Below are 10,065 nucleotides of genomic sequence, written 5' to 3'. Positions count from 1 at the left end.
AGTGGAAGGCAATTGGCCTACATTTGGGTAATGAATAATAAAATGGTGAGAAGGAGCAAGTAGAGATAAGAGACATTAAAAGAAGTTGGATAACTATGCTTTAAAGATAAAGGTTAAAATAGCATTTAAAATAGCTAAACGAAAAGCATGTATATTTTAGAAAATAACCAAAATTTTTTAAAGAAAACTCTGATTCCCTTCCTGATGGTGAGCAGTACTTTGCTCACTGAGAGTACTCAGTCTCCACACAGATAAAATGTCCTTAAGCTTGCTGTAGCTCAAGCAATAACAGTAACAAGAAAACGACTCTTGAGTCTTATCAAAAGTGATGAGACTGTATAAACTTTGTTCCTTTAATTTCAGAAGCACTTTCAAGGAGATTTTAAAGAATTTATTTAATCTCAAAAGAACATCTTGAAAGATTACAGCTGAGTGACAGAACAACTCCTGGGCAGTTTTTACTTGAAAGGCTACAACACCAATTTCGAAGTTCCTTACATTACTTGGGTATAATACCAAAGTCTAGTTTCACACAATGTAATTGAGATCAGAGTATTCCTTCACACCAAGTGACTGTTTAATAAACATGAGCATATACACTTTTTCTGCCACTAGCAATATCATAGACATGGACTTATTAGCAGGTTTCCTCAGTCTTTAGACTGGCAAGATAATACTTCTTCAAAAATCATGTAAATATATATGTATACATCTTCTCATAGGAAGTCACTTAACACCCATGCCTAAAAAGCTGCCCTTCCAAAGGTCTTGTGGTGTAGATATGTATGTCACTTAATGAGTTCCTGCTTGGATGTGCTTTTATTGGTCTTTTATCAGAAAGCACAACTTCTGCGCACAGGTGGTACCTCATTACATCTGGCCCAACTCTAATTGCTTCCAACAAAAGATGAGGAGATTTGAGATTACTCAACTACATCACTTATAATTTAATCATAAAAAATCTCTGCATCCTGTTACATGGAACTGGTATCCGAATCTCTGCCTGTTGCAATGCATGCTGTTTACCAGAAACATATACATTGTACATACACGCAATAGAAGTCATTGAAAAAAATATGAACAAGAAAATTAAATCTCTGACATGAATTTTGTACTGTGGTATATTGGATTCCAGCTGAAAGCACAGATTTGTAAAAATATCCATGAATTTTCATACACACGTTTCACATGTTCAATTGTTCCTTTAAGAAAATAGCAGAAAAGCAAATCTGTCTATTAGATGAAGCTGGTAGAGAAAAATCAAGTTTTATGCTACTGTATATTATTGTGGAAATATGTAGAGAAACATCTCAGTTACTTCTCAGTCCTTTGAAAGATGTTCTGCTTTCCTTTGTAGATTGTAAACCTTAATCTACACAGAAACATTTATGTTCCATGTATGCGCATTTTCATAGTCTATATAGGTATCAGTGAGATTTGAGAGTATGGAAAACTGATGTAGCTGAGTAATTTTCTTTAAGATTGGTTTAAAAACGCTTTTTTTTCTGTATATCCACATGTTTCAAGTTGTGAATGTCTTTAATAATATTGTACCCAATCACTGTAACAACTAAAAGTGATTCCGCATCAACATTTGGGCTGAACGTAGTTCATTTGTTTATTAAAAACTTACTTGAGATAGTTTGCGAGATACAAGCCATGAAAATACACTTTTTTAAGTTATTGTGAGAATTCAAGTAACTCTAAAGTCAAGCATATGCTGTCAATGTTCTTTTTACAGAGTAATTTTTTAATATAAAGCATTTATTAAAAATGTTACTTGATTTATAACTTCAAAATACAAAATAATTTTTTTCAAAGATTTTTAGAATGTAGTGCTCTCCGCCTCTAGGCCTGAGCACAGGACAAACATGAAACACTGAGCAAGCAGAGTTTCTTAGAAAGTACGCAGTAAATTTTTCACATTCTACATAGTCTTCTCAGAATGATGTTAAAATCAGGGGAGGCCAAACTGGTAATAAAACTGATGGGCTGGAGCACTTCTCCTGTGAAGGAAGGCCGAGGAAGCTGCGCTTGTTCAGTCTGGAGAAGAGGAAGGTGAAGGGAGACCTCATTGCAGCCTTTCACTACTTGAAGGAAGCTTGTATAAAAGCAGGAGTGTGACAATTTACTCAGGCAGACAGTGGCAAGGCGAGGGGGAATGGCTTTATACTAGAAGAGGAGAGACTCAGGTTAGATGTCAGAAAGAAATTCTTGAATTCTTCTGTCATTCTGAACAGATCAGCATCCCACCCTTATTCCCATCCCACCTGGGCTGTTGTAGAGTAGGTCATCACTGTGATAGTAGAAACATATTTTGGGTGGCAAATTGCTGTAAATTTTGTACGGCTGAAGTCAATGAATGCTAAAGTCTTCCCTGCCTTCTACACAGCTTTCTTTTTTGAAAGTGTTTCCTTTAAGTTAGAATAAACTTTTAGTATGGAAGTAGAAAAATTCATAGATCACTGTGGACCAGACTGGTACGGCTGGTGCGTACTGAGATCCCAGAAGACAGCACATACAGCAGCCTGAGTCTCTCATCCCAGAGATCATCTAACTCACTCTCAGGTTGTTGCTGCCTTTGAGAAGTGTAATTGGACAAATTATGCCTGGCTGATCCTCCCAGATCGGTGTTTTGGAAAGCATTGGCCAGTTTCATCAAAACTCAGTAGGAGAAAAAGATTCCAAGACCATGAGGGTCCAGACAGCTTTGCGCATTGGCTGAAGGAACGGTCTATAGGTATTTATGTAGAGATATGTGAGATTGTGTGTCTGCTCCACAAAGTGAAAAGAAGAATAGAGCAAAATACTGCTTTTATACAGGTTTTCATGTCTCCAGGTACAGTTTTGGGTATTATAATCAACTGAATACAATTCTCTTAGCCTTGCTGTCTTGGCAGCCCTGAATTACCATTTGAGAAAGCAGCATTGATCCCCAGGCTGGTTTGTTACCTTCTGTCTGACTGCAAATGTTTCAGGAAAAGGTGGAAGAAAATCCAGAGTGTGAGTAAGCAGAGAATTATGTAGCCAGGGGAGGGGGGGAACATCTACATAACCTCCACTATCTGATAGTTCTCTAACCCTGTAACACATCATGGTTATATTCTGTACATTTCTTATCCCATCTAATTAACTATGAATGTTCTCATTATCTGTATAAATGTCAAACCATTTTTCAAACCCTGCTAAGCTCTTTGCCTTCGTATCTTCTAGCAATCACTCCTAATAGATAATTACAAGTTGCCTAAAGAGCATTTCTTTTAATCCAAGTTCAAACATGTTTCCTCATTTCGGCATCTCCTTCCTCTCCTATTATGAGAGCCATAGAAGGAAGCACACCATTTACATTCTGTTTAAATTTCTCCCTCTCTTTTTCTCCCTCTCTTGTAGTCCCCTGTACTTACAGCCTTCTCTGCATGAATTATCTCTTGCTCTCAAGATGTGGACTTTTCTGCATAATCCTCAGGCTTTTAGCCCATCAAAATTTGGGGGTTGTTTTATTTAACTTTATTATTCTTCAATATGACTACCACAATTTGGCATAGATATTATTGTATTTGTCATTTGCTGTCATATTTTAAAAACTTTCATGACAGGCTTTAATAAAGGCAGTCTGAATCTCAAGACTACATGGTTTTGTATAAAGGGTAGTCAGGAATTTTTCAACAAAACATTTTTACTCTTGAAATGTGATGCTTTATTCAAGTGTTTTGTCTTTCTTTAAAAATGGTCAGTTGCCAATTTTTTGATCACGTGAAATTTTAAGATCGTGTGAAATTGTGACCAAAAAAAAAAAAAAAAACAAAAACAAAAGGGAGGAGGTGGGGAGGGAGGTGCACCTCCATCTTGTCTGCTGTGGAGTCAGGATTATTCCCCAGGATGGAGCGTCAAAGTTCAAGACCACACATTCAGTGATGCTCCTGGCATTTCAACAAAAAGTTGAAAGGATCCAAGCAAGTCAATTATCATTTCTTCATACAAAATACAGGGTTCTGGGTTGTTTTTTTTTTTTTTGTCATTCTCATCCCTTCTAATCTGCCTTTGTGCTGAGACTCACAAATAGACATTTTGTTTTTGTAGAGGTTGTGCTTATTTGCCTCTGTAATGTCACATTTATCACAGAACCATAAAATGGTTCTAATTTTGGCTATTGCTTCAATTAATTTACCGGTTACTGAAGAACTGGTTTCTCTTGTTTTGGTCTCAGGAACACCCCTTATGATATTATTAAAAGGAAGATTTAGTATTTATTTTTGGTACAGAAGCTGATTTTAATATACCATTTCATATTTTTCATCTTCCTAATATTCCTCAGAATTACTATCCCAAACTTAGTCATAGAATTTTTTATTTGTGGGAGTTAAATATTGTTTGTATAAAGCAGTCTCCCAGCTACCTTCTTCATTTTAAATCAGGGGCACGTATCACTGGACATTTTAATTGCTACATGCCTTGGTGACCACGGTGAAAAATGACATTTTAATTATTTTTGCTTTGTAGCTGGCTAAGTAAGAATTTAGGGAAAACTAAAGGTGTGTGGCCATATGGTTGAATGGAAATATATGGAAAAGCAGGCCACCATGCAGCTGGCAGCAGAGCTGACGTGGCTTAATGACCGTCTGCTGCCAAGGCAGGGCTCAGCAGCATGGATGGCAAAATTCTGCCCCAGACATATGGTGCCCTGAGAGGAATGGGTGGGAGGAGAGAAATCAGCTGCTGACAGGGAAAGAATTCCAGATCAACAAATACACGTGGATCTCACCACCACTTCTCTGGATGTGGTCAGGTGCTGGTAAAGGTGGGTCCATTACAAACTTGATTTGTTTCTGCTAACAGCCATATGTGTAATAGCAATACAAGGCAACTTGAAGATGTAGTTGTTCTGTGAAAACCAGAAATCATGCCTCCCTCAGACACCTAGACATCACTTAAAAAATCATGCATAGAAGGGGTATGTGCCCCAAGCCCCTGAACACCCACACTGCACTCAAGAAAACTGAAGCTGTTTCCCCAAGGGTATTTCAAGTTTTACATGACAAGTGTGAGAATGGAAGCTGGTATTAACAATCACATGTGCTGTGAAGCACCTCCATTTCCCAAGGGCACTGACACTACTGCACTCCACTGCAAAGCCTCCAGGAGTGTGGGCTCAGCAGGTTTCTCCAGTGCATGGTGCATGTGCATGCTTGGCATTGCTCTGCTCAGGCTTATAACACTTGTGTAATGGGACCTGTACATCATTATTGCCCATCTTGGACATATCAGAGAAGTTCTGTGCAACAAGCAGCTTTGCGAAAAACCATGTGGGTGAGGAACAGTGTCCCCTCCACATGTAGTCAAGCTTTTGCCCCATGATAGCATTCTCTTCTCTCAACAAACCTCTTCATCACTTCAGATTTTGGCAAAGTGAGTATCATCACAGTGGTGGTGACTGTTCTCCCTTTTCCACAAATGCAGACATACATTGTCTTTTTAGGATGGAACTGATCTTCACTCACGCTCGGCCTGTGGACTTTACCCTTGAAGGTGAGAGTTCTGAAGTGAAGAGAGTAGAAGATTAACTTCTGGACTTCATGTATATCATATGCATATACAGCACAGAACATGCCTATCTGGACTTCAGAAAGCTAAGTAGCCAGGTTTTGGATTTGCAGCCTGTAATGTAATTGGATAGAAGTATGACAGACCTCTAACTTTTCAGGTGCAACATTACCTTATCCTCTTCTGAACACTAACATTATGCTGCAGATTTTGGATGCTACACACTTCTACACAAGCTGGTTTCTACATCTGTAGTGCTGGTTAAACTGTATGTTCCTTTGTTGTCCTGACTCATGAGTGCATGTGGCTGACTTTGCTGGAGGAGTAGCTACAATTCTCCCTGCCTGGATTCCTTATGCATGAACCTTTCATACTGGAAGTGTGCAAGTCTTCACTTTAGCAACTGATTAAACTTGGCAAAGTGACAGAGAAGAAAGAAACCTAAACTGTGGAATGTGCTGACTACAACTGAAAATCTAAAATCCCCAAACTCTACAAACTCTTCATATAACCATTGAACAGTTACTGAAATTCTAGTTGTGGTTTTGCTCTTTCTCCAACTCAGGACGTCAGAGCTTCGAGGATGAATCCTTCCTATCCTTTCTCTGCAATCACTTCTAGAAAGTGTGATATTGCTGCATGCTCCAGTTACTCCCCACACACAGTCAGGGACCACATGTTCTGGGCAGCAACCAGCCCAGTTTTGCTACAGTTTTAAGCAAAGAAAATTTAACAGGTGTAGCCAAGTTTTTGAGGGCAAAAGCTGGAGAATGCTAGAAGATGAACAATTAAAAGCATCCTGTTTGACTTGTTGAAATGATCAAGAAAAAAAAAAAAAGAAAAAGCTAAAACCTTAGATCAAATTAAACTTTTCCCTTGTATCCAAGTAAGGCAATTAAAAACAACAATGAGGTAATGGAAAGAAAGGATAGGCGTAAGCACTGATCACAAAAATAGCATGGAAAAAAAATCTAACATTACAGTTTAAGCCACCCAAGATGTGGGAATCTGAGGTTCAGTTTCCTCCTCCATCTGAAAAGACGTGAACGCCTTCCTCTCAATGTTGTACTCATACTGACGCAGAGAGAATAAGCTCCTGGGTATTTCAGATGTCCTTATGCATGGTTTCAAACACCAGGGTCAGTGCATATTTCAGGATCCCACACAGCTTAGGAAAGCTCCGGCTGCACACAGATGATTGCAGTGTTCAGACAGCTTGTGGGGCTGGAGGGCCAGGTGCAAACCCACTTCAGCAGGGAAGGAGCAGGCCCTGGGCCTGCTGTGCTGCTAATAAAAGCTCTTAGTCCTGAAGAACAGACTGAAGGGGCAGACTCTTTAGCAGGGTCTGTGGTGATAGAACAAGGGGGGGAAATGGTTTCAAGCTTAGAGAAGGTAGATTTAGGTTAGATAAAAGGAAAAAGTCTTTTACAGTGAGGGTGGTGAGGCACGGACACAGGTTGCTCAGAGATGTGGTTGATGCCCCATCCCTGGAGACTTTCAAGGCCAGGCTGAATCAGGACCTGGGCAACCTGATCTAGCTATGTGTCCCTATTCATTGCAGGGGAGCTGGACTAGATGGCCTTTAAAGGTCCCTTCCAACTCTAAGGATTCTATGATTCTTAGAAGGGCTGAAAATGGAGTAAATATTACTTCTTTTTATTCTTTTCAAGTAAGTTATTCCTTAAAATTAAAAAAAAACAAAAAACAAAAAAACAGATCTCTCATTTAGTGCTCAACTATGTAGCTACAATGTAGGCTTTGTTGTTGTTGTTTTTTTAATATAATTTTAATTGTTTGTCTCTCTCTACTCGTTAGGGATTGGAAGGAGCTTTTTTCCCCATACAAAATTTTTCCATAAGGTATTCTGAAATGAAGACAAAACGAGCTCTCATGCCAACTGGATTTTGGCTAGGAATGCAACAGTTTCCTTAAACACAGGTCATTTCTGGGAACACCGAGCTCCTAGCATTTCAAATCACCTCTGTGGCTTCTCCTGGAATAAAGCCGTCTGCTGCCTGAAGTACAATCATTCAACCACAAATGTGCAGGACACCATTGTAAAAAAAGCAACGTGCCTCTCCATCGCTTCATTAAGGAGCAGATAATCGCAGGGCTGCCAGAATGTCCCAGGCAAGTGAAACTGCACTGTCTGTGGGTTCTGTGTGATGATTGCAAGAGAGGACATTCTCAGACACATCTGCTGATTGGAGCCTGAAGCACGGGCACTTTTACTCATACACTGACTAAACAGAGTGTAAGTCATTAACCTTTATATTCACACATACACACACACGCACACACACACACACCATGAGTAGCTGGGCTTCTAAAAACTTTTAAACTAGAAACATTAATAATTAAGTTGCTCTGGCAGCTACCTGCGCTGCTTCCTGCTACGTCTTTCGCCCTTCTCCTCAATGGGAATTGTTCTGCAGCACACGCGCACGCTCGGGCATACGTAAACATGCACCGAGCAAACTGCACATGGCAAACACGCCATTCAAGGAGGCTGTCATGGAAATAGATTTCCAGGGTGCTGAGCAAGTCATTGTATGCTGACAAAACAAAGGGCTGAGCTTTTACGTCGGCTGCAGAGTCCCAGCATGCACGCACATAGCAAAGGAGGAGGAGCAGAAAGTGAAGGAATAGTGGAATATTTGTCAGTCCAATTCTTTCAGGAGATAAAATAATTCAGATCTTTTGGTATTTTATTATTATTATTTTTTAATACAGAAGTGCTTTCCTAGGGAAAATAGTAAATGAAGAGGCACCCAACAAGCTCTGATAAACATCAACTGAAGGCCCAGATCAACCTCCAAGTATCTTGTTTTGCCTAAGGTAGAAATGCATATTCAGCACAGAGTAGAAGCCACATATTTATGATATCTGGGTGCTTATCTCTTGTACTGTCAGGAATCAAATGCTTTCAAAAATACATTTTAGTTAAAACCAGTAGTTTTAAAAAGACCTTAAAACCACCAAATCCCACCCTGAAGGGAGATTCCCTGCTAATTTTATCATACATTCTTAAACGACTTCATGGTTATCTTCCTGACAAACAGAGCTCACAAATATCACATATTTGCAAGAGAAAGAGCCATAAAGTTCATGCTACCTAACACAGGAGGCCTTAGGAGAAGAGGAACATGAGGGCTCATCCTAGGAGGAAAGAGGCATTTCCAGCAAGGGTCACTGTGGAATGGGAATGGGACATGGAAGGCCAATGCTGGAGTCTGCATCCTCTTCCCACCACAGGATCTGCCTCAGCTCCTGTGCAGCCTCAGGCATTTAATGTTGTCCTCACACAGGTGTCTTCTTCAAACTGGTTCTGAGGCTTATGTAACTGGCCACAGAGGAGGAGGCAGAGAAAGCCTCCTTTAATGGGCAGCTCTTCCTGCTGTCTCCATTAATTTCTAGAGGGATAGCCATATGAAGTCACAGGTAGCCTGCATGAATAATTCCTTACATTTTATTAGCTTTTCCTCATTCCTTTTAACTGGTAAATGCATTAAAAAGGAGAAGAAAATGGTTACACAGAGGATGTGTGTTGTACTTTGTGGTATTGATGCTGTATGTTTATATGTGAATGTGAATAATTGTGTTTGTTTATTGTCTCTGTGAAATAGAGAAGACAAGCCTTTCCCATCTCCCAGGGGGGCAGTGATATTTAATGAATGCTTGTATTGTATTTTCAGCTGCAGGTTGAAATGCTAGGCATATTGAATAAAGGTTGCACTTTCAAATGTTTTTTTAGAATTGTGAATATTCTGATGGACTACTGTTCAAAGAGTATGCTAGGGCTACAGTGATGAATGCAAACACAGAAAACATAGATGCGGATGGAAGGAAACCTTTGGCTTTCCTTCTGCCAAAAACAAAGTTTTTTTTTTTTTTCATATTCTCTTTTATAAATTGCTTCTATCATTTTATTTTTTTTTAATTTAATTTAATTGGGCACACTGGATACATTGATGTAGGGTCCAGTTTCACCTACCTTACCCTTTCCAGTTGCCATTTCCACAGCTGGAATCACAGAATCATTCAAGTTGGAAATACTAATAAGGTCATCTAGTCCAACCATCAGCCCACACCTATGACCACTCTAGACCGTGTCACTCAGCACAGCATCTACTTTTTTCTCCAAAACCTCCAGGGACAGTGACTCCACCGCCTCCCTGGGCGTCCTGTTCCAATGCCTCACCAGTTAGCTGATATATGGAAGAAAACAGGATTTTTTTCTTACCATAACAACGAGTCTGTTCATCACCATGGGTTCACAACAAACACCTGCTCTCTCTTTCACTTTTTCTGTTGTGCAACCAGTTAAATGTACTCTAAGAGTTAGCCCAAGGGATTAGAGAGAATAGTGCTTATTTCTAAGCACTACTGAGCAGTCTGACAGCCATAAGAACATCTGTAACTATGCTTCCTACCACACAAATCTGTGCTGCTTGTGACTGCCTGGAGGGACAGGAAAGCCTCCATGGCAGACACTTAGTTGACATCTGGTCAGATAAGTGTCAG

This window comes from Tetrao urogallus, assembly GCF_951394365.1.
Source record: "Tetrao urogallus genome assembly, chromosome: 1".
Taxonomy (NCBI): Eukaryota; Metazoa; Chordata; class Aves; order Galliformes; family Phasianidae; genus Tetrao; species Tetrao urogallus.
The sequence above is the reverse complement of the archived record's forward strand: the minus strand, read 5'-3'. Positions refer to the sequence as shown.